Here is a 21,192-nt window from a genome sequence, read left to right as displayed (position 1 = left end):
CTTGGTAGCAGGCTCCACAAACTGAGCAGCAGCTAATTTGGGAAGTACCAGGGTGAGATGCCCAGTGGATGGACATTCGACATCACAGATCACAAGCCTGCCACACAAAGTACCTTTCTTCAGCTCCTGGCTCTTGAGTGCCCAAGACTGTCCTGCAAGACAAGGAAAGTCAATCGTTGGGGCCCGGAGCTGGGGTGGAGAGAACGTCATTTGATTTACCGTATTTTTTTTTGCTCTATAGGACTCACTTTTTCCCTCCTAAAAAGTAAGGGGAAATGTGTGTGCGTCTTATGGAGCGAATGCAGGCTGCGCAGCTATCCCAGAAGCCAGAACAGCAGGAGGGATTGCTGCTTTCACTGCGCAGCCATCCCTCTTGCTGTTCTGGCTTCTGAGATTCAGAATATTTTTTTTCTTGTTTCCCTCCTCCAAAAACTAGGTGCGTCTTGTGGTCTGGTGCGAAAAATACGGCACCTTTTATTTATCACACTGGAGTAGGAATGCCAAGCATGGTTCAAGATTGCATTATTCTGCTAGGAAATAAAGTATAGCTTACAAATCCGGCCTAATCACTTAGGAGGGGAACAGAAAGGGACCCCAAACCCAGCTACTCATCTGCATTGCCCAAATATACATTCAAAACCAAACCCAGATACATCTTCAGCTGCCCTTTGCAGAGGTTGGGTTTTGTTTTTGTTTTTTGTTTTAAAGAGCAAGGTCAAATTACCTAAGGCGAGGAAGCACAGACCTAAGTATTGAGCTACCCTGCTTACGAGGGATTCACCACACATTGCTGCAAGGATCCTGATTAATGGCAGAACCACCTTTTATGTATTTTTACAATAAAGGTAGGGGCGGTGCTTTTTGGAGGCATATTTTACCGAGGCTTTGCACCAAGGAAAATGCAGCAAAAAGAGAGTGAAAGAGAGCAATTCACAAAGCTCATTTAAATGAAATGGAAAAGCAGGGGTCTTCTTCCCTGTGCCTGCAAACATATTTGGAGGATAGGCCCATCTAATGGCATTCAACAATGAATTCTTTTGCCTTTAGGAACAATTGATAAAGAAGCTAGAAACCGCCTTCTCCACTCTACTGTAGGGAATGTTAATAAACTAGTACCCAAGGACTCTAAAGAGCGTGCAGTGAAATATTGGGAACTAAATGTCAGCTAATTAAGTCAGGCTGAGACCCTGAAAGATAGTGCGCGTTAAAAGTTAAATATTAATATTGGTTTCAAACTTTACGAAGAGCCAGCTTAGTGGGAGAGGAGCAAGAACGAGAATACATCCCATAGTCGGGTGACATTTGATATTGCTAGCCAACCACGGTGCCAGTATTCTGAACGTGCTAGAGATTTATTTATTTTAAGTACATACTGGAAGAACATCCAATAAAGAATTATAGCAAACCTGGAGGTGACACACAAATTAGTGAAGGAAGGGAGAAAAAATTCCAGGAAGGCAATATTTCTTAGATTTATTACTGTTTTTTACAGCTTCCTAATTTTATCAAGAAGATAAGTGAGGATATTAAGAACTTTGGGACATAATAAAGGATCAGTTGCCCATAATTTGGACTTCGTATCAGACTAAAGCATAGCTACTCTGAGGGGCTGTTGTTATTTTGGGGGGTTAATGGTGAACGGTGTTGAAAAACGTCTTCCATGGTTGGCAACATTTGACACCCCTTACAAAGGTTGACTCCTGGGTTTAAATTGAAATCACTTTATCCTCATTCTCGGTTGCTCTTTTTTGCCCTCAGGGACTCCAATATTAATAATAATAATAATAATAATAATAATAATAATAATAATAATAATTTATTTGTACCCCGCCCATCTGGCTGGGTTTCCCCAGCCACTCTGGGCGGCTTCCAACAAAGATTAAAAATACATTAAAATGTCAAACATTAAAAACTTCCCTGAACAGGGCTGCCTTCAGATGTCTTCTAAATGTCAGGTAGTTGTTTATCTCTTTGACATCTGATGGGAGGGCATTCCACAGGGTGGGTGCCACTATGTAGCCAGGTGGGTGGGTATGGGTGTGTAAAAAGAGAGAGAGACTATTCTCTCCAACATTTCTCAGATTAAAATAGGGATGTCCTATTTATTATTATTATTATTATTATTATTATTATTATTATTATTATTATTATTAATTACTACTACTACTACTACTACTACCACCACCACTACTATTATTTATTTTATTTATATCCAGCCCATCTGACTGGGTGGCTTCCAACATATATAAAAACATTTTTAAATTTTTTTTATTTAAATTACCCTGTACAGGATTGCCTTCAGACAGCTCAGGGGTCGGATAAAGCCATACCCTCCAACAGGGCTGCCTTCAGATGTCTTCTAAAGGTTTTATAGTTACTTATCTCCTTGGCTTGGGGGTTGCATAACACCATACCCTGCAACATTTCTCTGATGAATTTACAGACGTCATAAGAAAAAGAGGGACATTCTGGGATCAGAAATCAGAAACTGGAACAGCTCCTGTAAATCCGGGACTGTGGCTGGAAAATAGGGACACTTGAAGGGTCTGAGAGACTACTGTTGATGCCATCTTATATATGGTGTTGTCATTTCACTCTGAGATTCCTGACTAAGATTATACCCATGTAAGAAAATGGTCCCAAAGAAGCAACAGCTGGGGGGAAACAATGGTGTTCCTGAGCAGGTTTTTGTTTTTTTAAAAACTGAATATTTCCATATAATACATTTTCAGATGGATTTTCTGAAACTTACCAGTTTCGAGACCAAAAGTAAAACTTACTATTCAGTTCAGCATTGCAGCTTCTTCCTCTTCAAAAGTAAACACACAACTAGCTCTTCTGGCTTGTTCCATCCAGGCCGAACCCTACCATTAGGCAGAATGAGGCAGCTACCTCAGGCTGAAGATTCTGGGTAGAGATGACTGTTCTGCCAGAGCTATTTCCAGACCCTCCAAGTGTTCCTATTTTCCAGGGACATCCCGGACTTAGAGAAGCCGTCCTGGTTTCTGATTTGATCCCAGAATGCCCCACTTTTCCTTAGGGTGTCCCTGTTTTCATCGGAGAAATGTTGGGCGGTATGGAGTTATCCGACCCCCAAGTCATCTAAAGGCAATCCTGTATAGCGAAGCTTTTTTACTGTTTAATGTTTTATTATTTTTTTATATGTGTTGGAAGCTGCCCAGAGTGGCTGGGGCAACCCAGTCAGTTGGGTGAGGTATAAATAATAAAATTATCATGGTGGCATGGGACGTCCCTATTTTCATCGGAGAAATATTGGAGGGTATGTATTTCTAATTATTGTCTCTCTCACACACAATTGCTGCCTGTTCCCCCTGAGCTGACACACTTGCTGATCTGATGCCCCAATGGCAAAAGGCCAAGCTGTCTCAGCTAATTGCCTTCTCCGAACACAGGAAGTGCCAATGGGAAAAGTCCCTGACTGAGTGTGAGCAGACAGAGAAGCCACCATACCAAGGCATGCTTTCCAGTAGACAATGTGCATGTGTTGTTGTCAGTGTAGAAGGAAGAGGGGCAAGAAATACATCGTCTTCCTTCTTCCTTCAAAGAAGGATAGAACATTATGTATGCGACAACAGCAGCAAGAATACTCATTGCAAAGTACTGGAAGACACAAGATCTACCCACTCTGGAAGAATGGCAGATGAAGGTGATGGACTACATGGGATTGGCAGAAATGACTGGCAGAATCCGAGACCAGGGAGAAGAGTCGGCAGAAGAAGATTGGAAGAAATTTAAAGACTATTTACAGAAATACTGCAAAATTAATGAATGTTAGAATGATGTCGGATAGAAACTAAGTGGTTTCCAGCTGTAATGCTTTAAGAGAATATGGAAAAAAAGGTTTAGAAATAGGTAAAAATTTATTGATAAGGATTTGCTGAACTAACAATTTGAATTGGAATACAAAAAAGGGAGGTATGAGGAGGTCCGGGAAATAAGTTAATGGAAAATAAGCAATGGAAACTCTGTGTGTTTTTAATTATTTTCATTTTTGTATTTTTGTTATTTTTTCTTTTTTCTTTTTGATTTTTATTGTATTACTATTGAAAACTTTAATAAATATTCTATAATAATAATAAAAAAGAAATACATGGTCTTTTGCCTCAGGTCCCAAGTAGTCTTGGGCTGGCTGCCTCCTCTTACCCATTGACCAGCAGTGCGCTCGCACCAGTGTGCCCATCGCACAAGCTATAAAGCCACTATGAGGGGCCGCAGCTCAGGTCTGCAGCAAAGGCCAAATAAATCAGGTGAACCACAATACTGAGAACTCATGTGCTATATTTAGACAGGTAATAATAGGCACTTTGTTCTCAGGATACTTTTTGGGCCTAGCTGAGAAAGAAGTGAAGCCAGGCAAAACAACCAAGGGTGATCGTACACAATTTCTCCTCTGTGCCTTCAGCATAACAGTACAGTGGTACCTCGAGTTATATACGCTTCAGGTTACATACGCTTCAGGTTACAGACTCCGCTAACCCAGAAATATTACCTCGGGTTAAGAACTTTGCTTCAGGATGAGAACAGAAATTGTGTGGCGGCGGCGGAACAGCAGCAGGAGCCCCCATTAGCTAAAGTGGTGCTTCATGTTTAGAACAGTTTCAGGTTAAGAACAGACCTCCGGAACGAATTAAGTACGTAACCAGAGGTACGTAATTCCTGGCTTCTGCTCAGATTATCATGGTTGTGACATTTATTGGTACTGGGAGCAAAGAGGGACTTGAGTTACCTTCCCTATGAATCCTTGCATATGTCCAAAATCTTCATGCATCTGATAAAGTGAGCTCCATCCTATGAATGGCTGGACCACAAAACTTACAGGATTCCTCATTGTGTTTACTCTGACCTTGGCCTCATATGGCGGCCTGTTGACATTCCCCATCCCACCCCAATATTACTACTATTACTGTTACTACAACTTGTTGTTGTTGTTGTTGTTGTTAATATAATAACTCCACCTGAGGCCTTGAGGAGTTTATCCCAGTCAGTTCAGACAGCAGGACATAAATGAACCAGTGGCATAACTCGAGATACAGCCACTTCTTACTTTCATAGGGGGAAAACTGATCAACCTGGTGTCTGGCTCCCAAGGTTTTACGAGGTATTTCCCACCTGGTTCCAAGCCTATCTTCACAGTCTTTAGGGCAGTGATGGGGAACTTGTGGTTTTCCATATATTGTTGGACTACAGCTCCCATCAAAATGGATATTGAGCTTTACGGGTGTTACATCCACTAAATCTACCAGTCAATGAAGATCTTCTGCAGAAGCCCTTCCCAGCTGCCCCTCTCTTCTGAAGTCCAATAGTGGGAACAGAGTGCTTTCTGTGCTGGCCCCCAAATGAGGAAACATCCCAGATATGTCTACCTGGAAGCATCTCTTCCAGGCACCAGGCAGGGTCTTTCCTCCCTTCCCAGGTTTTCACAGGTGCCTGAGATACTTTGAATGGTTGTTTTTTAACTTTTATCTGTTGTCTTCTTTTATCTGTTACTTCTGTTGTCTTTGTGGCTGTGTAAAATTCTCTCTCATTAGTTTTGTTGCTGAAAGCTGTTGCTGAGGCTGTTCATAGTGAAAGGTCGGATATAAATTCAAGAAAAGAAAGAAAGAAAGAAAGAAAGAAAGAAAGAAAGAAAGAAAGAAAGAAAGAAAGAAAGAAAGAACATAAATCTCAATCTTGAACATCATCTCACCACTTAGACTCTGGAGCAGTGGTTCCCAATTGGTGGTCCACAGACACCCCGGGGAGTCTGTGTAACCCACCCAGGGGGTCCATGGCACCATTCACATAACAAAAACTACCATAGAGCTATCAAAAATTTCAAAAGCAGGGAGTCCATGGCTTGGCTTTTGAAATATAGGGGGTCCACAGTACTTAGCTAATTGGGAAACACTGCTCCAGAGCGTAAGAGAATAAGGCAGTCATACTAAGGGTATGTCCAAGGGGAGCTTAACCTAAAAGAAGCTGCTCCAACCCTTTGCTAGATGAGCCACTATTTTTGCACTGTCCAGGATGTTTGACAAGCTGGCATTGCGACACGTGGTTGCTGTTACCATTTTCTTAGAAGACTGCAGTTGTGATCCTGCTTCCTCTAAGGCTTCTTAGATCCCATTTTACTTCTGTGGGATTCAAGCCGCCAAACTGTGCATGGGACTGCGACCTAGAAAGACGAAAAACATAGACAATGGCAAGACAAGGCTTGGTTGACATTTGGGGGAGGGTCTGGGGTGTGTGTGTGTGTGTGCAGATTTGTCCTTGGTATGTGGGATGTGGTTTCCAACCTGAATGTTGCAATGCCCTTGAGCAGTGCTGCCCTGCGTTTGGCTCAGTCAATAAGGATCCCTGAGGAACAACATCACAGTTATCCTGTTAGCCTCAGACAAAGCATCGCGTAACAAAAGGAACTGAGCTTGAGAGATTTTTTTTTCTTTTTACGTTTAAATTGATGCATGGAAGGGGACCAGCAGGAAGCCCTGTGTTAGCCCCCAAGTCCTATGTGCCTGAAGCTAGCTGTGTTTAATATTAAAGCTTAAATACGGTAAGCTACACATTTCACTACCTTACTGTCAAATTCATAGGTTATAAATGCGCCAGAAGAAAAGGCCTTGGAGCCTTGCATGGGCAAAAATCTGCCTTCTCTTATGCTCCTGGATTTAACCTGCCTCCACCAATCCCTCTGTCTCTCCACAGTGGTACAAATAGTGACTTCCCTGGAGAGAAATATGCAAATACTCTGGTGTGTGTGTGTTTTCATTTAATATTTCCTTCCTGTCCTATAGGTGGGTTGCTGTTTGCAATGCCAACAGATTTAAGCTCCCCACCCCCGTTGATTAACTGTCTCGGTTTTTTAACTGATTAACTGGTTAATTAATTCAGTTTGTTTACTGTCCAGTTATCAACTCGTGAATCAGTTCATTGATTGATTGAACAAAGAGATCTATCAGCACCCCCTCCTTCCTAATGGCATTTCACTGCTTGCTGAATTTTTTTTTAAAAAATACATTCTGGCAGGCCTTTTGTCTGGTCAGTAGATGACCTAGAGTATGTTCACATTGCTCCACATCTAGTGCATTCCCACTGGTAGTTTTCGCAGCCACATTCACACGACGTCTGATGCAAACCATAACAATCCTGTAGTTCCTTTACAACTTCTGGTGTTTGATGCAGTTTTTTCTCAAACCAGCTTCAGCCTGACTAGAAAACATAAGGCAAATTCACTTGGTACTTTAGAGTGGTGTGAATGTATGAGATAGCTCCTGTGCATGGCATGCACACTCTTAAGTACTCAGAAGTAGGCCTCACAGAATTCAATGGGGCATAGTGAGTTTAGGATTAATAATAATAATAATAATAATAAATTTTATTTATATCCCGCCCTCCCCAGCCGAAGCCAGATTCACTTCTAATGCCTCATGATAGTAATACCCAGGCTCAAAAAACTTCAAAAACAAATACAAGTACTCGGGTTAAATACTTAATTCGTTCTGGAGGTCCGTACTTAACCTGAAACTGTTCTTAACCTGAAGCACCACTTTAGCTAATGGGGCCTCCTGCTGCTGCCACGCCGTCGGAGCACAATTTCTGTTCTCATCCTGAAGCAAAGTTCTGAACCTGAAGCAATATTTTTGGGTTAGTGAAGTCTGTAACCTGAAGCATATGTAACCCGAGGTCAGTGGCGTAGCGTGGGGGTGCAGGGGGGCCGGCCGCACCGGGCGCAACATCTGGGGGTTAGGGTTAGGGGCGCAAATCCACAGGTTAGGGGGCGCAAATCCATGGGTTAGGGGGCGCAAATTACTTGCCTTGCCCCGGGTGCTGACAACCCACGCTACGCCACTGCCCGAGGTACTACTGTATGCCCTTCAGCCTCAGCAATTTACCAGTTAAAATTGTAGCCAATTAATCTAACAAATCTATGAAAGGCTTCAGCCCTCATATCTGTGTTCTCCCATAAAGCAGACATTCCTTGCTCCATAAACCATCAGTGGAGCTCTCTCCTACTCTAAGGATCGCCATCTAGCTCATCACAAAGTTTTGCTTTCTTTCATTGTTTGGAGAAACTTTGATGTCTCTCATTGTGTCCCTCATTTCATGGTGTTTTGTCTGTGATTGTCCCTCATTCAGAAGATTTGCCCTTCATTTTTAGAGTTCAGGGGTTGAGAGGTGCGATGCAGAGCAAACCTCGTTCGGATGCTTTTCTACCAACATGATTTAAATGGGAGTTCTTTTGGTAGCACGTTTCCGAATAGAGCAGCCAGATCATGGCTGCAGAGCGGCCTGTCGCTCTTGTGCCATTCATGGAAATAAATGAATGAACAGAGAAGCCCCTATTGTATACATACGATATCATTGGTATTTTGGTCCTGCAACTGATCCTACACATGAACCCTTGTAAATACATCTCACTGTGTTCAGTTGACTTTACTCCTAAGTAAAGCTGTGCATGACTACAAAGAGGAATTCCAGCCATTCCTGTGGTACAATTTAGCATGCAAAGAGTGAGCATGGATGTCTTAATATGCCTTCGTTTTCAAATCACCTTGAAGCTGGTTGGCGGGGTTATGCACCAACATGTAGCATGTCTCAAATAACTACAGGACAGATGTAGATAGATGTAGCTCGTGGCTAATGTTTTGAATATGTTCTAGATGCAGAGTAAGGTCCTGCTTGGAACCTGTTTCAGTTAAGGCTGGAGAAAGATCTAGAGACCTGGAGAATCAGCCACTGTGTGTTTCTTTATCCCAAAATCTCAAGGTATAACCTAATCTAAAGCTGGTCAATGGTGTAACCTACTACAGTAGGATGTGGTCCTACTGCAACTTGGATGTGGTTCTACTGCAACTCCCATCAGCCATAGCCAGCATGGCCAATGGTCAGGGATGATGGGATTTATAGTCCATCAACATCTGGAAGGCACCACCTTGACTACCGCTGGCATAATCTATTATGTCTGCTGCCTTTTTACACACTCCATTTTACAACTGATAGGAATGCAGACCTCGTGGCAGACTTTATGTTTTGCCTCTCTCTTCTAACTCTCTGTTTTGTTTGACATCCAGTCTGCTGGAGGGTTCTGAAGATGGTGGAAAGCTTGCTCATTATTTTGTGATATCTTGATTGGTCTAATAAAGATAATGCCATAGTATGGATTTTGGAATCATTCTAACAGTGATCTTTTATAGCTATTGTGAAATGGTTGTAATCTGGCAATCTGAATGTCTATAACATCCTGCCAAACACAACGAGGTTTGTTCATATATTTTTTTACCTTTCTCCTGCTTCCCTGGAGCGTTTATAAGGTATGAATGTATGTGTATGTGTGTATGGGGGCAGGAAAATTCTCAGTTTTTGCAGAGAACTGTGCCAGAAGAGGTACATATCTGCTACAGGTCAGACTTGTCTTTCTTCCCATGTCCTTTTGACTGAAAAAAGCACAAATGCAAATAAACCTTAGCACTGAGCATGGCTAGAATCTCGACAGAGCCCAGTCTCTGGTACCAGGATGGCTATGAATAGAACTAACAATATGGTTTTGAGTATCTTGGCTTGGCTGTCGAAGAAGATCGAAAAACAAAAGCTGGATCAAAACAAACAAACAAACAAACCCCTCACTGCAACAATAAAAAAGCATCAAAACAAAACAAAAATCTTTGACGCCCATCTTGAAATGAGATGACCTGTTATATCAACATGTAATGACTAAGGAGTTGTAGAAAACTTTAAATTGCATGGCTCTGAAATGAAATGGCTAAGCAACAGCTTCACCAGATATTATAAAGTGTGATATAACCAGAAAGGTAGGTGAAACATCTATCTTCCTATATACATTAACATTGTATGTTATCATGTTGCAGTTCACATGGCTGCCAATAGGTGGCCACATCAACTCGAACATGAATATATAATCCAGGAAGGGGAAACCTGTCGCCAGAGGTGTAGCTAGGGGTTGGCAAAATCGACCTCCACTGGGGGAAGAGGCTCCCCCCCCCAAAAAAAAATCACTTTTCATACTATGGAATGTATATGTGTGTGGTGATGTGCTGTTGATGTTATGGCAAGATCAAATGTGGGAGAAACTTGCTGTCCTTCTCTCACTTTGGTAAAATGATGTTTTTCGGGACGGCACCAATACAGCTTCTTGCCAAGGGTGTAAGGGACTCTAGGTACGCATCTGTCTGTAGCCCTTCAAATGTTGCTAAACTCTAACATCCCTAACCATTAGCCATGGTTAGAGGCCACTGGTGACAGTTGTAGTCCAACAACATCCAGAGGGCACCATATTGATGAGCCTTCTGCTCTAAACAGTAGCTCTGAGCAGCTACCCACAGAGGTGCGGTTTTCCAGTTCTGCCCCTAGCAGCTCCTCATACAAACTAAACCGCAAGATTCATTTGGGCTCGCAGCCTGGAGAAAGTCTTTTCCTATAATTGAATACTCTATAGATCCATGCTTGCCCTTCATGGAATGCCTTGAAGTTGCAGTGGCCCGTATTGGATGTCAAGATATACCCCTGTCCCTGCAGGACAGAGAGCATTTGAGGGCAGTGTTAATGCGATAGGCTGTTTAGACTTCTTGCAACATCTGCCAGTGAACTCTGAGACGGAGAATAAGCCACAAGAACTCTGCATTCAGTCTGACTTCAGCCTTCAGCTCTGTATTCACTGATACGTATGTTCTGCCTTAGGGGGAAATTGGACCTAAAGTTTGCTACAGCCAGAATTGCCTGGTGGCGCCATAACACTTGGATGAAAATTAAATAAGCAGCTTCCCAGGCCTTGCGCATTTCTCAGCTTCTAAGCTTCAATTTGCTTTTTGTCCTAAATGAAACTTTATTGCCATAATGACAAACAGGGTATTAGTTTGAAGTGAGCAATATGCAACTTCAATGTCCCTTTCCCCATTTATTTGCAATAAATGGAGCTACATAGATATGGGCTATCTGGATCTCTAGACAAATTTTGTTGTAGACGATCATTGGCCCAGCCCTTCACTGAGGACAAAGAAGTCCACAGTCAGTGGAGTTCCATGGATAGTGTAGCTCCATAGACAGTGAAATTAGAGAGCACATCTTTCAGCTGCAGTGCTTCTGCAATGTCTAGAGCTGTGAAGATAGTAAAGTCTTGGCAGGCTGCACTTGTTGAAATGAACATTATTTGCATTTTGTCCTTCCTCTGGGGAGCTGAGGGTGGTTGATGACACCGAATTGTTCAGGGTGGTTAAAAACAAAAAGGAATGCTGAAGAATTCCAAAGGTATCTCTCAAAACTAAGTGAAGGGGCATTAAAACAGCAAATTTAAGTCAACATAAGCATTGGTGCAAAAATAAGAATTATTCGCTTCGCGTGGACTGACCAGGAAATAGATCTTGGGGTCACAGTATATAGCTCAGTGAAAATGTTGACTCTGGGGCAGGAGTGCAGTTGTGGGGGCAGGAATACTGAACCCCATGTTGGGGATCACTGGGAAGGGGAATGAAAAGAAAACTGCCAATATCATGTCATGACACAAATACTGTATATGGTGCAACTGCACTTGGAATATAGTGGGGCCGTTCTGGGTGCCATACGTCAAAAAGGATATTGTAGAGGTGGGGAAAGGGTTAGGACCCAGACTAGGTATGGATGGACCCATCAAAGTCCAGATCCATATGAACATGGGAATACAAATGTCTTTTCCCATTTCTGGGTAGATTTTTTTAATGGAAAATCATTTAAAACATAGAAACAAACATTTCTTAAATCATAAAAAGTATTTATGAAGCAGTCCAAAGGTTTCATGCTCTATTTTCTTTTTTAAAAAATCTTTAAAATTTCAAAAGATAGGGCATCCAGCTGATGAATAGCATGACCCCCTGAGAGTGATGTGGCTTCATATTCCCTCATGTAAAAAACCAATGTCTATTCCCATATAAGCAGTGGGGACTTATTCTTCAATATGTCTGCAATATGACTGCAGCCTAAGAGATTTATTTGAAAATAGCTGGTGACATCTTTCTGCTTGACTGCAAGGCTTGAAATAAAACTGCTTCCAAATGCACCATTTTGCCACAAGGCACATACTCCACAGGCCATCAAAACTTGTAACAGTTCGAAAACCTGATCACCATGAATCTGGTGTGTACATTTTAATTTCTGTTAAGTGTGATACTATGACCTGTGATCAAATACAAAAGGTGGTGTGTGTGATCTTCCATATGGTAGAAACAACTTGGGTATCTCTGTCTCTGTATAAGTAAGGACAAACACTCTGAAATTAATCCACATTGGCACTTCACAGCTCCCCTATGTTAGCAAAATGCCTTATCTGTTATGATAGTAGAGATGTAGAATAAGTGATTCTATTTATTATAAGAATGTGAGTTGACTTAGGTAGGCCATGAGATTTATAGAACATAGCTTTTCCAACAACAAATGTTGAGTTCAAAGTCAATAAAGTATGATAGATTATGATAGCGATAGATAGATAGATAGATGATAGATAGATAGATAGATAGATAGATAGATAGATAGATAGATGATAGATAGATGATAGATAGATAGATAGATAGATAGATAGATAGATAGATAGAGATAGATAGATAGATAGATGATAGATAGATAGATAGATAGATAGATAGATAGATAGATAGATAGATGATAGATAGATGATAGATAGATAGATAGATAGATAGATAGATAGATAGATAGATGATAGATAGATAGATAGATGATAGATAGATAGATAGATAGATAGATAGATAGATAGATAGATAGATAGATGATAGATAGATAGATAGATAGGGAGAGAGAGAGAGATCAACAGATAGGCATGCAGGCATAGTGGGGTTCATTTTTTATTTCATTACCAGGCCTCCATTTCTTGGTATGTGCTTTCAGAATTCTTGGGAAATAGATTTGTTTCTTGGGTTTCCATATTATGTGTCTGAGAAATAAAATGCAAGTGTGAATTTAGTCTCTTCATTGTTCTGGCTTGGCTCCTCTTACATAAGCTACAGCTACATTTTTTTTCCAGGCCAGGGAGTGGAGCCCTTCAGCAATTCAGACCAGAACCAGAAAGTGAATACAGTGATATATTCAGTTGCCATAGCTGCCATATGGTGCCAATGCTGAGATGAAATAAAATAGAAGTCCAGGAGGACTGGAAGTCAATAATGAGGTAACCCATAGTACGACACCAGCTCTCGACGGCAATGCTCCAAACACCACCAAGCAGAAAAACGACAAGGGGGGAAACACACACACACACCAAATGGCAAGAAAACTGTGGGAAATGCAGAGGATAGTCTTACCAAAGAGTAAGTCAAAAGAGGGAGTTGGTGGGTGACTCAGCCAATGAGGAAGAGTTGAAGGGCTAAGAGGGGAAAGGAGGAATTATAGGCAGCACAGAAAGGAGAGGGAGAGAGAGAGAGATCATCAGAGCGTTAAGTGGCAAACAGTCTAAACAATTGTCCTGACAAGAAGGAAAGAATCTCAGCATTCCTAATGTTTGGCTATTGAGTATGAACAAATGTTCCGGCAAACTGTAGTAGAATAAAAGCAGGCCAGGGGTTGGGGAGGTGGGGGGAGTGCAGGGCAAAGCTTTAAGATGAAAAGCTCCAGGAACACTAGGCTGGTGAGATGACAAAGCAGAACTATAGCAAGGACTCGACTGGGCTTCCTTGGCCAGCTCTAGTGTAAAATAGCAGAACTCCATTCAGGTCATTGGAGCCCAAGCGATCTCTGCCAGCAGAAGCTCTTCTTGGCCATCATTTTCAAAGCACATCAAACAACTTGTGACATGGCTAAATGGGTCTAAAATGAGCATGAATAATATTAGCAAGATATGCAGGGAGTCCACAAAGAGTCAAATTTTCGAGAAGGACCAGAGTTAGTTCAGTGCAATGGCTACCTTTAGAAAACCATTGTGTCCAATCTAATTTTTGAGCCCGAGCAGCGGGAAGGAAGGTGCAACAGACGGTCACCGCAATAAGGAAGCAAAAGGCTGAGACTGGCACTTGAATGGCAGTCATTGGAGAGTGCCATTCACAGCTCCCTGATTGACTAATAACACAATTTCCAAAATCAGTAAATGCGTCAGTCGTGGTTTGTAAATGGAAATCTAAATATTAACTATTAAATTGGCTCCATAACAACCTGGCATTTCCTTTTCCTTTTTTTTAATGCATTAAGAAATTATGGCTGGATAAGAGTGGCCAAAAGAGCAAAAGACATATGGATATACAGAAGACTTATTCAGTGAAGAACTGCACCACAAAGTTGCTAAACTTTCTAGCAATTATACAGTTTATTTTCATGATAAGTTTTTCTTCTGATGAACTCAGAGTTCAAAACATGTTGGGAAACATGAACTGGATAAATCTTGTCTACGGGCATTGAAGGCTTTAGCTATTTTGTACATTAGGGGGGGATCTCCTCTTGTTGCTGGATCTGCAAGGAGGGCACTTCAGTCCTAAACAATTAAAGTAAGTCCCATTGACTGTGTTGCAAGGTTGTGATCCTAAGCCCACATCTATGGAGGCAAGTTCTATTAAAATCAGTGGAATCTACCGTATTTCATTGTGTTTTGCAGTGCCAGGCTGATGGTGGGGTTGGGGGGGGAGCAAAGACAGAAGTATATAAAATCTATAGGAATGAGATTTGCAACTCCAGGCCAAATTCTGTCAAAAATCAGCGTAGAGATTCTGTGGGTGAGAGAATGGTGTTGATCATGCTCATGGTGAAAGCATTTTCCATATTATCCATGGAACTGTAACAACCCATAAGAGTGTCTATAAAACCACCACAGCCAACCACAAATGAACAACCACACCCTAGGCCAACCCCAACCTCTCTCACCACCAAAGGAACACAAGTGAACAGCAGAGAACCTGCACAAGCAACGCTGACACCAAACCCTACATATATTAAGTAAAATAGAAACATCGCCACCCAACCCGACCCCCATCTTCCCCCCCCACCCCTTTCCCCCTTTTCTTCCTAATGTCTCAACAAATGAAACTGATTTGTAAAAATGTTACATGGAAAAAATACGAGAGAGAGACATTGCACATACTTTTGTAAATCAAGGAAATCTTTAATAAAAATACATTTAAAAAAAAGAGTGTCTATAAAAACAGTATAATGTTTTAAATCACAGTGATTTCTAAAAGTAAGGGATTAAACCATCAAAGTTGAGAATAACATTTAAAAAAAAAATCCCTTTGGTGGATGCTGATGATAAAAGTCAGATGTAGTTCAACAAAAAAAAGGGTAGAAGAAACATATTTCAGTCAAATGAGAAATCTGTAGACAACAGTAATACTACTTGCCTTAATGTTCAAGTTTATTAAAAGTAAATTATCAAAAGGCATTGTCCAAAGAACAAGACGTAATTCTAAATATGGATTCTTATATTTTGTGGATGCGTATTTCTAGATATCTAGATAGATAGATGAAATGAACTTATTGTATATGAGAATTGCTGTCTTTAATGTTTAGGTATAAAACAATCAAGTTTTGACAAGTATTGTCCAAAATACAAGAGGTAGTTCTAAACATACATCCTTAACATGTATGTATGAGTACTTGCTAAAATTAAATGATTGAGTATGAGGGTTGCTGTCTAATATGTGAGTGGCAGAAAGGATTTTTTAAACAAATATAATTAAGCGGCAGTTCTTTTTAAAAATGGAGCTGGCCAGCCCAATTTCATAAGGGACTGTTTAAAGATCTGAGAATTTTGATTTTCTTTAATTAATCCTGAAAAGGCCCAACTAGGGAACTTTGGGCTTTAGCTGTAAAATCAAGTATTGCAGTTGGAACTGGAAGAAATCAAGACAATTGATGATAATGATGATTTGTGTGTTTGGTTTAACAGGAATACTCAGTTTGTGTATTCAGCCCATTTCACATTTTCAGATCATATGCGTGGCAATTGCAAGGGAAACTGTCTCTCATATATTCATTATTCAAAATTACTTTCCAGTTAATTCCTGTGAATAATAGTTAAACTATGTATCTGTTGTTGAGCAGAGTTTATTATTCAAAAAGCAGGCTGTGCTCAATGGTTGTCACTGAACAGCTAGGTCAAATTGCCGATTTTTTGTCACCTGCTTGGATGGATGTAAGAGTAAGAAACCAGCCGCCAAGGAAAATGCTTTGAATTTACTAAATGCAAAGCTTGCTTTGGGTGAGGACAGTCCAGTGAGCACCGCTTCTGTGCAAGCCCCAGTGATGTTGCTGCTGACTGGATAGAAGCAGGCCATGTTTGCAAAGTTCATATTCCTGTCAAATGTATGAATATCCCGGAAAAATATTACTACAGTATGTAATATCTATTGATAACAACATCCAGATGCATAGATAAATATAGATATATGGATTTCTACACAAAATTTCTTATTTTACAGTTGCTCATATTCTTGCCACTATATAACTGACTGTGGATTATTGTATTATGCAAGGCATTGCCATTATGGCCTGGAGAGCTGCAGAATGACGAAACTCTGTCAGCTCAAGGGAGCTTACAAGAAAGGAGATTCCGACTAAACATCAGGAAAAACTTTCTGACAGTGCAAGCTGTTTGAAAGTGAAATGGACTCCCTCAGGAAGTGGTGGACTCTCCTTCCTTGGAGGTTTTTAAGCCAAGGTTGGATGGCCATCTGTCATGTATGGTTTGGCTGAGATTCCTGCATTGCAGGAAGTTGGACTAGATGACTCTTGGGGTCCCTCCAACTCAATGATTTGATGAACCCATTTCTCCCTGTGGCGTTCATACGGAGCCCCCGGTCATCTCACGGACTATTGACCCGTCCACCACTAATCCGCTGCCACCAACCAGGTCCTCCCCGGTAAATCACTTACCGGTAGTCTCAGTCAGGTTCTCAAGTTAACAAAGATGAGTGTAGTTTATTACAGACACAAATACACTTTAACTGCATTCAAAACGTTGTTACTCTTTACCTTCTTAGTCTTATTTTTATCCTGTCTCTAACTCTTCTACCTCCCCTCACACAAGAACCCACTGCCCTAACTGTCTCTCTATTTCCAACTGCCTGCCAACTGCTTTTCCAATTGCCTTTCCCAACCAACCAACCCACTAAAACCAACCAACTACCCACACCCAAACCTCAGGCTAAGGCCTTTTATAAACAGGTAGGCTCCGCCTCCAGCTTTCCTATTGGTCTACATTTTAACTCTTTCTCGCTCCCCTGTACAGATATTTTCAAACGAACAGGCAAACGCCACACCCCCTACTTCCAGAAAAACTACTTTTGCAGCTAAGGGGCATTTTCTAGCCATTGCTGCCTGAAAATAGCATCCCGTGGATGAACAGGGGGAAGGGCCTGACCTGGGAACAAGGTCAGAGCCTCCTAAAATCAGTAAGGATGAAGTTGGGGAACGGGTACGTTATCCACTTACAAGAAGGAGTGCAGCACTGTTAAAAGGACCCGAGGAGACAAGGAGAAGGGTGGAGGTGGCCAACCCAGGTATTCTGGATAGGGACAGTAACCAGGCAGAAGTGGGCAGGAGACACAGAGAAGGAATAGAGAGCTTGGTCGTTGTAGAGTGAAATCGCTCATCACTTTCATGGACTGGGGAAACACAAAGCCGCAAGGCTCTCTTCTGGAAGAAGGTTCTTCTGTGTGAGCCATGGGGAACGAGGGAAAGACTTCCAGCCACAGAGGTGTATAGCAACAGCAAGTAAGGGTCCTGCAGTGTTTGGAAAGGGACGCAATATGTACCTCTCATTTCCACAGCCACTGTGAGCCATCTGAAGAGAGCACAGGCATTTAAAGTGCTGTTTGAAGGACTGCCTACATGCATAGGAGCCTGAGTTGGGTATTAAGGTCTGCCTCAAAAGCCCACGTGCATGCCCAGTGATTAGGTAAATACAGCTGGTGGGCCCAGGAGACAGGGCCTTTTATGTGGAAATCCCAGATTGTGGAACTCACTCCTCACAGAGGTGCCCTTCAGATGTTTTGGGCTACAACTACCAACAGCTCCTGCCCACAGAGTTGAACAGGCCGGGGTTGATGGAAATTGTAGTCCATAACATCCAAAGGGTTTTTTAATGGGCCTGAAACCCCACCTTTTTCAGACTCATTTTCTCCTAAACTGGGCCCTGGGCCATGGTTGCCCCACCCCTCCTAGATCAAGTAAAGCAATAAAAATACTTAACTAACTGAGGTTCTGTCCCACGCCGCCCCCCCTAACTGAGCTATTCTGTTAGGAAGTTAGCTGTGCTGTGATTTTTATTCGTGTCTGCTTTAAAAAAAATAAAAATAATTGTTTTAACTGACTTCTGTATTAAATTATTGTGAATGCTGCTGCCAATTTTTTCCCTGTGTGTGTGTGTGTGTAGAGACATTATATACCTTCTTGGGTGGGCTATGCCCAAAAAGGCAGCCTATATATGATATCAATAAATTGTTTTATAGTGATTGTAAGAGACAATCACACAATCATAGTTTTGGAAAAGAGACAAATTCCACGTAGTTCAATTTCCCTGTTCAAAGCGGAAACCTCTTCAAAATCGTGTAAACCATCTCTAAGCTGGCAGCAGATGCCTCTGTCCCATTTTCTTTGCTCAGGGTACCACACTGGGCAGTTTTGCACATGAGACCTGGACCTCTCTTCTTGCTTATTCCTGTTTATTCAGCCAAGGAGGAAGTAAATAATTACTGTTAATGAAACAAACAATACCAAATGGGAAAAAATTCCAGGCATCACTGATACTAGAGGGGTGAAATGTTAATATACTTCAAAGAGACTGAGAATATGAAGAGATGGGGGGAAATTAGATTCTGGTTAGGGGGAGTGGGGGGATACCATGAAAATAATAATCTAAAACCACATTTTCAATCTGTGATAATGCTAACAATAAACATGGAGATGCAGTACTGCTGGTAAAGATCTAAGGATGATAGTGAAGGCTACCTTAGACATGAGTTTGCCTTGAAATGTGAGCAGGGGAGGAAAAGAATTTAATTTGATTTTAGGCTACCAACATCACAGTGCAGAGCACGGAAATAGTAAGTTCCGCTGAGTGTGGCTCTGATGAGACAGCAGCTACAGGACTGCATTTAATTATGGCTACTACTGTACCTTTATGAAATCGACAGATGAAATATTATTGCCAAGAACTTTTTTTTTATAACTGTAGAAACTGGTGCGAATGAATTATAGGCAGAGTTAGATCAAAGCCGTGGGTTGGGAAAGTGCCAGTGTAGACCCATAAATCCTGCATTATATTTACACACACTTCAGCTGGGAGGGGTTTCAGATGACCCTCATCCTTGTCATCTGGCAGTAGCTTCCAAGTGAGAAAGCGTTTTTATTATGAATTATAACTGATCATTTGAACAAGGCTGTAGCCTCGGGGAAGGAGGAGGGAATATTCCTGAATGTTCCATCTTCCATTAAACATAAAAAGTAAGTTTCTAACTCCACAAGAAAAAGAGATATAAGGGAAAGCTAAAAGAGCCAGTATGGTATATTGGTTAGAATGGAAATGCCAACTTGCATCCCTCTAGACTTGGCTGTTGGATTACAATCCCTAACCATTGGCCATGCTGGCTGGAGCTAATGGAACTCCCATAAAACCTGAAGGGCAATAATGCATGGGTTAAAACACTGGCCAAGTGTGACTTGGGTTCAATTTAATTCAGGGGTAGGCAACCTAAGGCCCGGGGGCTGGATGCGGCCCAATCGCTTTCTCAATCTGGCCTGCGGACAGCTCGGGAATCAGCATGTTTTTACATGAGTAGAATGTGTCCTTTTTTTAAAAAAAAAATGCATCTCTGGGTTATTTGTGGGGCACAGGAATTTGGTTTTGTTTTTGTTTTTTTTCAAAATTTAGTCTGGCCCACCACATGGTCTGAGGGACGGTGGACCGCCCCACGGCTGAAAAAGGTTGCTGACCCCTGATCTAATTCATCAACCAAGTTTACTGGGCTGGGCTGAGCCAGATAAAATGAGGGGTAAAGGAAGAACTAGGTGTGTTGCCCTGAGCTCCTTGAAAGAAGGACATAATATAAATGGAATATGTGGAATTATGATGCATTTGGCCCTGTCTCTTTATAGCTTTAGTCAGCTAATTAAGATTACGGTAATCTTTTCCAGCAGGTGTAGGGGGAGAAGAGACCTTATTGCTGCCACCACTGCCATTAATAACTATGTTCAGTGATTTGTTTATGTGTTTTTAAGGATTGGGTTATTTTGTGAGTTTTTTAAAAAAAATATGTGCCTGTTAGAAACTGTCCTGTGGCTTCTGCAAATTATATATATAATATACGAAAGCAAATATATATATATATATATATATATTTGCTTTCGTAGATTTTCACGGGCACTACAGATAAAATTAGCAAAATCCTCCATAAACACAATATCAAAACAGCCTTTTGCACCAACCAAAAAATAGCCAATATCCTCAGAAACCCCAAGGATAAAATCCAGTTGGAAAACCAAGGGATCTATGAAATACCCTGCAAAGTCTGCCCAGCCACGTACATTGGACAAACAAACAGACAAATAAATGCACGTATCGCAGAACACAAGAATGCCGTCAAAAAAGAAGAAAAAACTTCCTCTCTTTTCCAACACATGAAAGAAACAGGACACGAAATTAATTTTGCAGATTCCAAATTGCTCTTTAACACGGAACATCACCACAAGAGAATAATCATGGAAGCCATCGAGATAGAGAAACACCCTCACAACATGAACAAGCGTGACGACACATCCCGCTTGCCAGACATCTGGAAATTAGCCCTCCCCACAAAAACTGACACCAGATCCAGAGGCACACAGAACGCCAACACCAATCAACCACACCAGACCCAAACCCAGACCCTCTCCACAGATGAATTACTGACACCATCCAGTAGCCAATCCATGGTGGCACCTCCGGATGCTGCACCCCCCTGCAATCCCTACACAGATCTGGCTGACACAAGCCACAAAACCACAGCTCGCCCCTATACACGAAGCCAAGCCAAAGCACAACTAAGTGCAATACAGCCATCTTCTCAGGAAAACTCTTCACAAAGTTCAAGAGGTCAAGACACAAAGACTTTAGCAACTAATCCACACCTAATGACCCACCTAAGTGGTACTCAGGATATCACTCAAGAAATCACTCAAGGTATCTCTCAAGTAATTAAGGAACAAAAGAAGAAAAGGCACACTAGCCTGGGAACT

The 21,192-nt window shown here is 41.6% G+C and overlaps 2 long non-coding RNA genes across 5 annotated transcripts in view; one reads left to right on the top strand and one right to left on the bottom strand.

Annotated features, from left to right (window-relative positions):
• LOC310828115 overlaps positions 1 to 21,192 on the bottom strand; it is a 29,443-nt gene that overhangs the window by 2,936 nt on the left and 5,315 nt on the right. For 2 of the 3 annotated variants that reach the window (XR_014556686.1, XR_014556688.1), the window contains exons 3-4: positions 5,990 to 6,175; positions 49 to 152 (exon numbers count right to left, since the gene is read on the bottom strand). This is a non-coding gene — a long non-coding RNA (uncharacterized lncRNA). The remainder of the gene's footprint in view (positions 1 to 48; positions 153 to 5,989; positions 6,176 to 21,192) is intronic. The other variant, XR_014556687.1, reaches the window with a different exon arrangement.
• The window catches only part of LOC310828100, a 98,851-nt gene continuing 94,545 nt past the window's right edge, over positions 16,887 to 21,192 (top strand). Inside the window, exon 1 of one of the 2 annotated variants that reach the window (XR_014556662.1) lies at positions 16,887 to 17,691. This is a non-coding gene — a long non-coding RNA (uncharacterized lncRNA). The remainder of the gene's footprint in view (positions 17,692 to 21,192) is intronic. The other variant, XR_014556661.1, reaches the window with a different exon arrangement.

The sequence above is a fragment of the Podarcis gaigeae genome (assembly GCF_964106915.1).
Source record: "Podarcis gaigeae genome assembly, chromosome: 12".
NCBI classification, from domain to species: domain Eukaryota; kingdom Metazoa; phylum Chordata; class Lepidosauria; order Squamata; family Lacertidae; genus Podarcis; species Podarcis gaigeae.
Note: the sequence above shows the minus strand (reverse complement) of the source record. Positions and strands in the feature narration are given on the sequence as shown.